This window comes from Balaenoptera ricei, chromosome 6, assembly GCF_028023285.1.
Source record: "Balaenoptera ricei isolate mBalRic1 chromosome 6, mBalRic1.hap2, whole genome shotgun sequence".
NCBI lineage: Eukaryota > Metazoa > Chordata > Mammalia > Artiodactyla > Balaenopteridae > Balaenoptera > Balaenoptera ricei.
Window position 1 is genome coordinate 83,075,036 of NC_082644.1, and position 12,521 is coordinate 83,087,556.

Consider the following 12,521-nt stretch of genomic DNA (forward strand, 5'->3'; position numbering starts at 1 on the left):
TACAAATACATATTCACAGACAAACAATAGAAAATGAGACGCAAAACAATGCCTGTGGGCCCCACCCCCCAACATAGAAAGAAAAAGGAAACAAAATTCATGGGCCGTTTTCCTGCATAAGAGGAATGGTCACATCCAAATCATTTAAAATTTATCTCAGTGACCAAAATGATTTGGTCACATCCAAATCATTTAAAATTTATCTCAGTCCTGTCAAGGTATTATTATGTACAGTAAACAAATGACAATACTGAACACAATAAGCCCAGCTATTTGTCCCTAATCTCTCAGCCCATATGTGGAAGAACTCTGATTCAAACTCTCCCAGACCCCAGATTGGTTCTTCTGCCAACCCAAATTGCTGCTGTCAAACTCTGTCTGGGAGCTAAAAGATTCAAGGATCTTGTTCAAACAAAAGCCAGACAAAGCACTATGAAAGCCTCTCCTTGTATAGATTTATGTGTCCCTGGCAACAAAAAAGAGGAAAAAACCAACTTTAAATTATAATTACATTAATTCCTCTGAGGGCATAAACAGAATTTAAAACCATGTAATTAAAGACATTAGTATAACTATCTGGCCTAGGTTTTAGATCTAACCACCAGAGTGGAGCTAAAACCAATTTATCCATTCTCCAAAGCAGAGGCTGCCAGCCAATAATGTCTCAAAGGCATGGAACAAATATTCAATTTGATCATAAACATCGTAGTTTTCAGATAGTGGTGCTGATGTGGATCCTTAAAAAAAAAAATACCCCCGGAATAATTTACATTTCTCTTCTTGACAAGTGACAATTATTTTGTAACTTTAATGTTTACTTAAAGATGTATACTGAAAGAAATTTCAAGGGTCTGAAAATGAATTTAATATTTGACAATATGCTACATTACAGTTGCATTTTCATGCCAGTGCACCTGTTTTCTATCACTGTGATGCTTATATTATTTAAATGTCTATAAGTTCAGAGGATAAATGTACATCTGTAAAACTATCACTTCCTTTAAACCTTAAATTATAGTACACCTCAAATTATCATTGTAATGCATCAATTTCAAGACCAGAAAAAATAGACATTTTTATGAGTTATTGCTTCTTACCTTTACTCAGTATCTGCATTCAGAACTCACTGACCTCCTTAATTTTTAAGTGTTTTTATTCGATGTTGACAATCATACTCCAAACCCTGTTTAACTTTACAGTAAAAAAAGAAAAAAACAGAAAATGAACTTATTGATAAAACTCCCAATATCTTACTGTACTCCATGAAAATAATGAGGAAATGTTTACTTTTTCTGAAACAGATGCTATTTCAAACATTAAAATTTTTGAAAACCATTAATCATAATAAATGGTTTTATATGTACCCAAAGATCTTAATAATGTTACTTATAGGAACCAAGAAAGGAGTAAAGTAAAAAATATTTAGGAATGAATTGACTATGAAAAAATAAAATTATTTCTGGGGTTTGCATGTTCTTTTATCTCATTTACTGCATGTGTTTTACAAACCATGACATATTAAAGTGGGATTGGGATAGTTTCTCTTGATAAACAGGAAACAGCTTTTTCAAAATACTATATTTTAAATCTATTCTACAAATTTTATAAGCCATCATAGATGTAGTGAAAGTATCTGTACTTTGAAGTCAGACAGCCCTGGATTTGAATTCTGATTCTATCTTTTACTGGCTGGGAGATGCTGAGCAGTTTATATAATCTGTTTAACCACTTTTTTCCCCATCTATAAATAGAAACAAAATAGCATCTATTCTATAGGGTGTTTGAGGATTAAATGAATTAATGCATATAGAAAACATACAGTCTGGCACATAATAAGCACCAAAGAAATATTAACTCTCTCACTCTATACTCATGTTTCAATTTTATCCTTTACTTGCTGTTTTGTATACTTGCAGTTAAGTCATATTCGAGTTAACTATACAAATCTCATAAATATGACAAAATCACCCTATGATATTTGGGTTGAAAGGTACCATAGACTTTATTTAGTACAACCCTTATAAACAGAGAACCATAGGGATTTCCTAGCCCAACCCCTGTTTGACTTTGTATTCTTTGAGGTACTAATGAAATTTTTTAGTCAAATGATGAAACAGGCCAAATGAGAACCTTTCCAAGACATAGATCCATAAGGACTGGTAAAACATCACTAGGTTCCAGCTAACTCAGTTTCTTGCATATGACTATTTGCATAACTAGAATAATGTAAACTCATGTTTTTCTGTGTTTGTTTTCTATTGCCGTGTAACAAATGATCACAAATTTAGCAGGTTAAAACAGCACACATTTGTTATCTCATGTCTGTAGGTCACAAGTGTAGACATGGTGTGACTATATGCTCTTCTCAGAGTCTCACTGGGCTGAAATCACACTGTCAGCTGGGGCTCAGTGTTCTCTTCCAAGATCACCGGTTGTTGGCAGCATTCAGTCCCTCGACGTTCAGGACTGAAGCTCCCCCGTTCCTGCTAGCTGTCAGCTGGGGACCACTCTTAGCTCCTAGAGACTGGATGCAGTTCCTTGCCACATGGCCCCAGTTAGACAGTTCACAGCATGGATGTTTGCTGTCCATGTGAACCTGAACATGCCTCTTTGACTTGCTCTTCTGTGACCAGAGAAAATGCTCTTCTTAAAGGGCTCACCTGGTTAGATCAGGCTCACTCAGTATAATCTCCCTTTGCCATATAACGCCATGCAGTCATGGGAATGATATGTAAACAAGTTAACAGGCCATTGACACTCATGAGAATTACATGGGGCATTTACACAAGGAGATGAAATTCGTAGGGACTCCTTAAGATTCTGACTGCCGCACTGTCCCAAGAAAGGAAACAATAAACTAAAGAAAAGAAAGAAACAAAGGTCTTGGCTAGTACTGACATATCTTGGATGGGGTATTCTTTTTTTTTTTTAAATTAAAGTATAGTTGATTTACAGTACTGTGTTAATTTCAGATATACAGCAAAGTGATTCAGTTACGTATATTTTTTCTGATTCTTTTCCATTATAAGTTATTACAAGATATTGAATGTAATTCCCTGTACTACACAGTAAATCCTTGTTGTTTATTTTATATATAGTAGTGTGTATCTGTTAATCCCATGCTCCTAATTTATCCCTCCTTTCCTTTTGGTAACCATAAGTTTGATTTCTATGTCTGGGAGTCTGTTTCTGTTCTGTAAATAAATTCATTTATATTATTTTTTAGATTCCACATATACGTGATGTCAAATATGTCCACATATTTGTCTTTCTCTGTCTGGGTTACTTAGTATGATATTTTCTAGGTCCATCCAGGTTGCTGCAAATGGCAATATTTCATTCCTTTTTACGGCTGAGCTGTATTCCATTGTGTGTGTGTGCATGTGTGTGTGTGTGTGTGTGTGTGTGTGTGTACCACATTTTTATCCATTCATCTGTTGATGGATACTTAGGTTGCTTCCATGTCTTGGCTATTATAAATAGTGCTGCTGTGAACATTGGGGTGCATGTATCTTTTCAAATTAGAGTTTTTGTCTTTTCCGGGTATATGCCCAGGAGTGGGATTGCTGGATCATATGGTAGTTTTATTTTAGCTTTTTAAGGAACCTCCATACAGTTTTCCATAGTGGCTGCACCAATTTACATTCCCTTGGTTGGGTATTCCGACCATGGGTATATGCAAATTGAAAAGTCCTTGAAGCCCATACCACCAGCCCTAAGAAATTCATTTATTCCCTTAACTTCACAAAATAAATGCCTAAATAAACAATATTTAAATAATGTTTGTTTTAAGGGGTTCTAAATTATAAGCCTACTTTGGACACCCATATTTGTCTCCCAAATACTTTGTCATTACTGTGATATTTTCTCATTTCAAAGGTTCTGCTGAAGATAGAACCCACTGTTGACTTAATGATAGTTTTTGGCATTGGGATAATGGAGAGATGCTACTTTAAATATATTTGGCTCTATGATGAATTTTCATTTCGTAAATGTTAATATATAAATAAGAAATAATCAAGTTGTAGGGCCCAGGAGATATTATGTAGTTATTAGAGATCAAAGTCCAAAGAGATGGAGATGTTAAGGGACTTTCTCAAGGCCACGGTCTAATGTGGACAAGATCAGTCTGGGTGTGCATGACTCAGCCAGCCCAAGGATGCACAGAGTTTACTTCAGGCAGCCCCAATGTCAGATCTCTGGAGCAGACATTTCTGGTTGCAGGCTTCACACACTACCAGGTTTTAGGGAGGTTTTAATGCTCCCTAATGGTTTTTAATGAGTGTCCTCCTAGGTCAGGACAAGTGAGGGAACTGCACGGGGCTGCACTGTAGTGGAAAGGCATTATTAGGATTATAGTCGAGGGTGGCCAGGAAATGCCCTAGTGGCAAAGGGTTAGTTGAGTGAGGGCTTCACTTGGAAATCACTGATTTAGAGTAGCTTTTAAATAACTCCCTACAATCAGCAAATTCTTTTTATTTGTTTATTTTTTACTTGAAGTATAGTTGCTGTACAATATTATATAAGTTAATAGGTGTACAATAAAGTGATTCACAATTTTTAAAGGTTATACTCTGTTTACAGTTAATATAATATTTTGGCTATATTCCCTGTGTTGTACAATATATCCTTGTAGTTGATTTTATACCTAATAGTTTGTACCTCTTAATCTGCTACCCCTGTATTGCCCCTCTCACCTTCCCTCTCCCCATTGGTAACCATTAGTCTGTTCTCTAGATCTGTGAGTCTGTTTCTTTTTTGTTATATTCACTAGTTTGTTGTACTTTTTTTAGATTCCACATATAAGTGATATCATGCATATTTGTCTTTCTCTGCCTGATTTCTTTCACTTAGCATAATGCCCTCCAAGTCCATCCATGTTGCTGCAAGTGGCAAAATTTCATTCTTTTTTATGGCTGAGTAGTATTCTATTGTATATATACCACAGCTTCTTTATCCATTCATCTGTTGGTAGACACTTAGGTTGCTTCCATTTCTTGGCAATTGTAAATAATGTTGCTGTGAACACTGGGATGCACATATCATTTCAGATTAGTGTTTTTGTTCTTTTCAGATATATACCCAGGAGTGGAATTGTTGGGCCATGTGGTGTTCTAGTTTTAACTTTTTGAGAAACCTCCATACTGTTTTCCACAGTGGCTACACTAATTTACATTCCTACTAACAGTGTATGAGGGCTCCCTTTTCTCCACATCCTTGCCAACATTTATTATTTGTGGTCTTTTTGATGCTAGCCATTCTGACAGGAGTGAGGTGATACCTCATTGTAGTTTTTATTTGCATTTTCCTGATGATTAGCGATGTTGAGTATCTTTTCATGTGCCTGTTGGCCATCTGTGTGTCTTCTTTGGAAAAATGTCTATTCGGTTCTTCTGCCCATTTTTTAATTGTGTTGTTTGGGTTTTTTGATGTTGGTTGTATGAGCCATTTGTATGTTTTGGATATTTACCCCTTACAAGTCATATCATTTGCAAATATTTTCTCCAGTTCAGTAGGTTGTCTTTTTGGTTTGTTGATGGTTTCCTTTGCTGTGCAAAAGCTTTTAAGTTTAATTAGGTCCATTTGTTTATTTTTGCTTTTATTTTCTTTGCTTCAGGAGACAGATCCAAAAAAAATATTGCTACAATTTATGTCAAAGTGTGTTCTGCCTATGCTTTCCTCTATGAGTTTTATGGTATCTGGTCTTACATTTAGGTCTTTAATCCATTTGAGTTTATTTTTGTGTATGGTGTTAGATAACGTTCTAATTTCATTCTTTTACATGTAGCTGTCTAGTTTTCCCAGCACCACTTATTGAAGAGACTATTTTTTTTCCACTGTGTATTTTTGCCTCCTTTGTCATAGATTAATTGCCTGTAAGTGTGTGGGTTTCTTTCTGGGCTCTCTATTCTGTTCCATTGATCTGTATGTCTGTTTTTGTACCAGTACCATACTGTTCTGATTACTGTAGCTTTGTAGTATAGTCTGAAGTCAGGGAGCATGATTCCTCCAGCTCTGATACTCTTTCTCAAGATTGTTTTAGCTATTTAGGGTCTTTTGTGTTTCCATACAAATTTTAAAATTATGTGTTCTAGTTCTGTGAAAAATGCAATTGGTATTTTGATAGGGATTGCACTGAGTCTGTAGACTGCCTTGAGTAGTATGGTTATTTTAATAGCATTCATTCTTCCAATGCAAGAATATTGTATAACTTTCTATCTGTTTATGTCATCTTCAATTTCTTTCATCCACATCTTATAGTTTTCCATGTACAGGTCTTTTACCTCCTTAGGTAGGTGTATTCCTAGAGATTTTATTCTTTTCTTATTTTTTTTATTTCCTTCTAGAAGCCAGTGAAGTAGACAATCCCCCTTCTCCACAATTCCCACTGGGGAAATAACTAAACAAATGAAAGAATAGAGACCATTTGCATGACTGACATTTGGAAAAAATGATTTGTAGGTATTGACTCCCTGGAAGAGGAGAAAATTTGAGGGGAAATTATAGTGCTTTCTCAAATCAAGGACCTTGTGACTGGGCTTGCTGCATGCATGCTGTAATCCTCATGAGGGGCTTCTGTGCCTATACAATAGTAAGTGGAAGACAATCTTTTGAAGATGTGCACCCCCTGTAAAGGAGGCAAAAGAAGCTTATCTGTGTAACAAGGTGTTATTAACCATTCTATTCATTAGTTTCTTGAGGAAATTTAGAGGAAGGCTTTACTTACTCTTTTCTGTCATGTTAAGACAATTTGAAATTTGAAGACAGCAGAAGAATAACACAAATCAGAGGAAAGGAAATATGAATACAAGTGCAATAGAGATGGACATGTGAGGAATGAGCAGTATTTGTAGAAAGCACCATTCCTAGGTTATTGGGAAAATAAAATGACCATTTGGTAAGGATTACTGAACATGACAAAACAGGAGAACAAGTAAGGGGTGGAGAGAAGCAACTAGTCTGATCAAAAACCACTGCCTCCTGGAACTTTTTGATTAATATCATAAATTTATGGGCTGTTCTTTAAAAAAAATATGGCTAGATAGTTCTCTGTTAAGACACTTTTTATTAGATTATCAAAGTTTGTGTTGTAGTCCTAATCTGCTGTTTGTCACTAGCTTGATATTTGACTGCCTTGGAGTAAATATAAAACTATGTTCTCCCATCTTATCTGAGGATGAATAGTAGGGCATTTTAAATAGAGATCATATTTTAATGTTAATGTCATGGTTATAAAAACTTTTTAAAAATGAATCGGTCCTAAAGAATCCCACTTAACTTCTATTTGCCCACAAGAAACGTCTCCATATCAAGATAGAGCTGTGCCTAAAATAGATATGGTGGTTGTAAAGAAGATAGGAAATACCTTCATGTTCTGAGAATGACAGAGGCTTAAAAGGATCTTCATGGTCTCAGCAGAGAGAGTGAGTTGGCCAAATTGAGTTACAGAAAGATAGGTGATACACTTGGGAGCTTAAATTCACAACACCCAATAAATTACATTTTCAGGAGAAGAGCGAGGGTCAGTGAGCTCTCTAAGAATATTCCAAGCACAGATTTTCATACTCATATTCTCACCATAGATACATCTAACTTAGGTTTTGCTCCACTATGTTTTGGTAATTCACATCTATGAAATGTAGAAAGCAGTTGGCCTTTGGGGTCACCTTTTAACCTTGGAGTGTCTGTGGATCACTCTTCCTCTCACTTATTTTAGCATACTCAATTTATATTGTTAATTTTCACTTACTGATTGGTTATGACACATTCCGGGGGTATCATCTTAGGTTGTCTAAATCTTGATTCTAACTTTCTTGAATTTATGAATTTGGTATATAAAAGTGGTCAGTCTGCTACATAGAATGGATATAAAACAAAAACAGAGTAAACAAACTGAGCTGCAGTTGGAGTGCTGTCCAACAGGTAGGTAAGAATGTCCAGTCTTTTTTCTTAAAATATGGAGCCCTGTTTACTTCACTCAGTCAAAAGTTTCCTAGATGTCTCTGTACAACTACGTTCACCTCACTTCTTGGACCATGCTTCCAAACCAAAATAAAACACTTAGGTGACAGAAAGAATTAATCCCGTCATATTTCCCAGTATACAAAACTTAAATTTAAAATATCTGATGATTTTATAAATGTTTAATAATTGTAGGTTATAATTCAAAAGGAAGAGGAGAGCCTATCTGAATGTCAGGGCATTCTCCTTCGGATATAAAAAAATTCATTTCCTCCTTCCCTCTAACATTTATCTGAACAAATTTCTACAGTATGAATCAGTTCCCAAATATATTTGAATAATGCTAATCAGTTATTCAATTAAAACTTAAACAATTCTAATTCCTCATGAAGAGCTCAAAATCTGTAAAGTTCACATCAGAAACCACTGTCTCTCTCTCTCTCTCTGTGTTGACAATAATATTAGTATGAAACATCTTTCAGAGACTCTCATTTCTTTCCTGCATGTAATATAAAGCCTATCATCAACTCAGCCTCTAAGTAAACATAGCAATATGCGGTCTCAACATGGGAGCCATTCATCGCTTTGAAGACGGTGTCAATTATTGCTTAAATATTCAAAACTGGCTCTGCATTCCAACAGTCAGCAGCCGCACATTTACTCAGCAATCACTCTTTTATGTAACCTGAAGGTTTAAGAAAACCTGCTGTTCTCATCTATTCATATGTATTATATCTCTTTTAAAACTCACATTCATGCTCACACAAGCACACGCAACTAAGTTTGAATGATATTGTTACTTTATGACAGTTTTAGGTGTATCAGGGCAATATTATCTCTGAATAGATAATGAGCATTATTGTACAGAAGAGGCAGTGCTCCAAACTGTATCTTATTTTTAAGGCACCTTAGGCTAAGAGGCACTCCAAGCCTAGCTGAAACGTGATAAGCTGCCTCTAAGAGCAGAAACCCACTCGACATTAGGCGTATTGTTGCTTTTTGTGATCTCCCCTTTGCACGTGCTCCCCCAAATTACTTCACTTCCTTCCTGGCTTTTAATGATGCTTTGTCGCAGCTGTGTTTTCCCCCAGGACAGTGATTACTTTTTACCACCCTACCAGCTACCTGTCTCTCAGATACATGTGCCCCAATGCCCACTTTTTGTAGAACCGGCCACTTGACCTGACTGTAAAGATAGTGGAGCAAAGGTGAGGTTGTGCTTCAGTGTGTTGGACTGATCCCGGATAGTCCAGGAATACTCTCTAGCCTGCAGTATATAGCCCAGCCAGAAATGGTAGGGTTCAGGCTGGAGCCCAAGAGCTCTTTCCCACCAATGGTCTTAGGTCTACCAGCTAACATAGCACAGTGGGGGCTGGGCACCCCAGGGGGCAGAATCACAGTACCTTTTAACTTCTACTCAACCCACAGTCCTTGCTGTTATATACTCCTCACCCAGCTGCGAATCTCAAGGCCAGTATTTTAGAATTAAGATGTAATCTGTGAGACAACTCCTCTGGAGAATATATCTAGTTTCCATTGTGCCTTTTCAGATCAGCTCTGAAGCTATGGAACTGTTCCCCAGCCCCGACTGTGCCCTCGGCTCCTGCATTAGCCCCATTGCTTTGCCAACTATCCTCTGTACTGACCTGCATGCCTCAGTTCCAAACCACAGTTCCAACATTGTATCGTTCCTTTATCATATGAATTATTTTCTTATGTTCTTTCCTTATACAGTAACCCATCATCCTTCCTTGCCTGTAACTCTACTATGGAGGTCCATATATTTATTTTTAAGGTGGAATGATGAGAATTACCAAGAGGAAGAAGCACATAGCTTATATTTGAACAAATTACTTTCATAATAAAATTATCAAAAGTGTATATAAAGACTGGACAATTTTCCAGTCTTTCCAAGGCCTCTGAATGAAATTCACTGTGATAGTTATTTGGGCATTGCAATAAATACAGAGGACATTTTGCAAAACTTTAAAATCAGAGAATCTGTAATTCCTAATTTTAAGCTTTCTGTTTCCACAGTAGCAGAGCTTTGGTTTTGAGTTTTCATATACAATTTGACCTTTGCTTTGATTTCTTTTTCCTATAAGATTATGCCCAATAACTGAAACCTCAGATATCTCAAATAAGGGAACTTGCAATAGCAAATAATATTTGTATGAGCAGCCAAACTTGCTCCTGCAAACAAATGAGCAGAGAGATGCCCAAAGTGTTGACATACAACATTCACTCTCAAATTTTAATAACTTTCATGTTATTGAATAAATGATCCTAGGAGATGAAGCTGCAATTTTAGCCCAACAGAATATTTCTATAGCTATTCTTCTTAGCAATAACTGAAATTGTACAAATATTGATTGATGGTCTGTATAGAAAGCACTCTGGAATATATTTTAGGATTAGAGAGGATGAAATTGAGATTGAGATTTTGGTAACTGAGTCTAGATGAGGACATAATAGGCCTGAAGCATCCTGTTTATATTTACAAGTGAAGTGGGAGGCGAACAAATTTTGCATATAGTTTTTCCTAACTTGGTTGACTTTAAGTACTGAAGATATTTGACCAACAGGCTGAATTCTGTCAAGGTTGTTTTAAACTGTCAAATAGGATATAACCCAAAAGTGTTAGTGAGTCTGCAGTTATTCTTATAGGCAGAATTAAGTATATCTAGGGCTCAATCTATCAAACTATAGTCATTTGTATACTACTGTCTTTCTTTTAAAAAAAATTCCCCTCTGTATCACTTTTGTTTGTATTTACTTAGTATTTTTCTTCAAGTCGATTCACATTTTTATTTAAATTTATTTTATAAAGAAACTTTATGTCATTCTCCTGAATGGAAAGCCAGTAACCCTGTGCCATAATAAGGTAACTATAAATCAGACTTAATTGAAACAAAACAATGCTATTAAATTTTAGCTAGATAATGATGCTTAACAAAGGTCCTTAGCCTGAAGTGTATCTCAGTTTGTTGTAAGGGAGAAAAACAAGTTTTAGAGAGCTGTTTAAGGCATACAAGCACTAAACTGAGACTCTCCCCCTTGAAGTAATCAAGACCGAATGATAACTGAAAAATACTCTTCTAACCATGTAATTTAATATTACCCCAAGTTATCTCCATTGGTAAGAGTATCACACTATAAGATAATGAGAGATACTCTTTTATAATGAACCTCTGGTTGCTCTGTCACATTGAATTTTGTTCAGTTGCATATAACAAAAATCTAACTCTAGTGGCTGAGTCAAATAGAGGTTTTTATTTGCTCTTACATTAATCAAAATCTGGAGGTAGAGAGTGCAGGGATGGGTTAACCTCCTCCTAACCCTCTACTCCACCACCTTTAACCCTAAATCTAGCCTCCATAGAGAAAGAAGATAAAAGGCAAAAGGCAAAAGGCAAAGGCAGCCAGCCAAGTCTTCCTTTTTAACATGAAAAAAATAAAGTTTATTTTTCAGACAGACTTCCATTTCCATCTCATTGTTCAGAATGAGTCACGTGCCTCCTCTTACCTGCAAGGACTTCTGGGTAGTTAAGTGTTTTTCCTGGGCATTTGCTCTCTAGACGAAAGTAGGACCATGTTTATAAAGACAAAGGGGATCAAGCAGTATCTGGTACCAACCACACCAAACTTTTGTCCTTGGAATCACAAATTGTTATTCTTGATACATGTTGCTGTTGAGAGAAATTCCTTTCAGTTATGAGAAAGGATTATAGGATGCATAACTCTGGATATCATCAGTGACACTATATTTCTGCTGCTGGCTGCCATCACATGAGAATGGACCTACGTAGATGGCAATGTAAGCTAGTAAGAAACCTGAGTTTAATATGCTCTTGATCTATTATAACCTAGGTTTATCGCCACCCATAATTAGTTCAGTAGCCCCACATTCCCTAGTCCTTTCTCATTTTTCTGTCTCACCATCTCTACATTATCATTTAGGCACACATAACAATTCTATCCAAAATATATCAGTTATATCAACAAAAGTGGAATATGTTTTGGTAATCATCTTACTAAATATCTCAGTTCTTTATCGTTTTGGTTTGTTTGCTCAGACATAGCCACCGGGTGTGTGTGTATGTGTGTGTTTTCCCTGATGCTTTGTGGTTGTTCATCTAACTGCATTCTGGGATCATCTGCTTACATGAGCGATTTATCTCACTCAAATGCATAGGACAATGTCGCTTCCAAAGCAGTTTGAATACTTTAGAAAAAAAGAAAATGCAATTGAGAAAATTTGTGGCTCCCATAAGTCTAAGATTTTAGAAATCTCTCTGTGTTTTCCATTTTTCCATGAAATCGAAGGCTTAATGTGAATAATCATTGTGGTTACATTTTATCCAGAGATTACATACCTGTCAAGATAGTAACTGCCCAAGTCTACTTTAGTAGACTGAAATGCAGAAAAAAAAATTTATTTGATAAATCAAGACTTCCCAGTTTTGTCTCAACTTACCAGAAAACCTAAAGAGAAGTGTGTTTCAAAAATTGTCATTTTCCTAATGCATGCCTTAAATCTCTACTTTGTGTTAGTCTAT